The 1,754-nt window shown below is 41.1% G+C and overlaps 1 pseudogene; it reads right to left on the bottom strand.

Moving 5' to 3' along the window:
• Positions 1-579: 579 nt before the first annotated feature.
• LOC123788902 (ATP synthase F(0) complex subunit f, mitochondrial pseudogene) lies at positions 580-854 on the bottom strand (annotated as a pseudogene).
• Positions 855-1,754: the final 900 nt, after the last annotated feature.

A 1,754-nucleotide genomic window follows, 5' to 3' on the forward strand; every position in this document is an offset into this window, starting at 1 on the left:
TGCATGCTAGAATCCCCAAGTGAATTCTGCTAACATCCTACACCTAGAGCCCCCAGCTGAGTAGTCAATGAACAAGAATAACTGTTAAATTGAGAATAAGTGTTAAATTGATCATAAGACAACAGAATTTTTCTGTCTACACAATCCAGTGATCTTGAACAAGACAATTCCTAAAATACTAAACATGATTTCATACAATAAAACTAACATTGTTATCTCTCCAAAACATGCCTAGTTCATTCCAAAAGAAGATTTCAATATACATATTTCAACCAATTTCCGACTTGGCTTTTGATCCTACTTTAAGGACAATATCCACTCCAAACGACCAAGGTTGAGATTTTAATTTATGAGGTATTTTTGTTGTAGCTCAACAGGCAAACACTTTTTTGAAAGGGAAAACCAGGCAAAAGATTTCTCAAGACACTAGTCTGGTTAACTTTTTTTTTTTTTTTTTTTTCATGTACCAGTCATCTTTTATTGAGTGGTAATTCTCAATTCAAATACAAAAGGATTCAGGGGTGTCAGGCAAAGGTCCTGTTCAGGAATGCAGAGTGTGCCCTTCACACTGGGCCCACTTCAGTGGCACTTGCATAGCCACTCATGTTTCAGCTCCTTGTAAGAAAGGCAGCAGTTGAAAAGCAGGTTAACTGCCAGCACCATAGAAATCCCAGCGATGCTCCCTTTTTTACATTGACATGCTTGTTGTAATATTAGTAGTAACCTTTTTGAAACGCTCCAGCAATGCCTTTAGGGGTGAAATCCCACATCAGTATCCAGTTCAGCAGCTCTCCTAGGAGGACATCTGTGAGCTGCTTCTCCTTCACTGGTATGACTGATGCCATCTTGGAGTCTTGGGTGTCTGCAGTGAGCTTGTTTAACTTTTAATTCTTGCTCAATTTAAGGTACCTCTGTGTTGGAGTTCTCATGTGACTTGATTTTTATTTTTTGGTTTGTTAATAAGCTTTGTGAACCAATTTATTGCTCTAGTAACTCCCTACCACAGAGGAGGGAAGGGGCTGTCGCTCTGAGGAGAATAGGTCTTGCAGAAGGGGCCTCTTGTTTCCCTCTTGGCCTTGTCTATGATCTGAACTACAGCCCCAGTGGGGCACACTGGGCAGACTGTTAATTACACCAGATTGGGCTTGGAAAAGGTGACTAGATCAGAGTGCACACAGCAATGTTGCCTATATGGAAAACAACCCTGGGTCCTGCCTCCACGTGGGCAGAATATCAGGAAGGGGGTGGAAGTATGTAAATCACAATAGTCCCACAGAGGTAGCTTCTGAGAAAGTAAAAATTCCTCACCATCTAACACAGAGTACAAGGGGGAGGGTGTGTCTCTACAGGAAGTTTCACATTTCTGGGTGTTAGGACAGAAGAGGACTCAGTCAACAAATATTTATTGAGTAACAAGCATGTGCTGTACTCTCTTGCTACTTTAAATGTGGTTCCTGGACAAGCCACATCCACATAACTTGGGAGCTTCTTAGAAATGCAAGTTCAAGGGTCTATCCCAGACCCACTGAGTCAGCATCCTAAGGTGATCCTTACATTACAGTTTGAGAAATGCCGCTAGACACAATGTTAGGTGATCTTCTAATCTCTACCACTGATGTCCATTTAACACATTATAAAAACAGAAGTCCAGGTCACACATCTGCCAAAACTTGCTTATGTTACAACTTAAGATATAACTCTAACTCACTATGCTAGGAGCAGGGCATAGGTATTTACAGTGATATGAAGTAGGC

Source organism: Ursus americanus, chromosome 36 (genome assembly GCF_024610735.1).
Source record: "Ursus americanus isolate L20-20 chromosome 36, mUrsAme1.1.p, whole genome shotgun sequence".
Classification (NCBI taxonomy): domain Eukaryota; kingdom Metazoa; phylum Chordata; class Mammalia; order Carnivora; family Ursidae; genus Ursus; species Ursus americanus.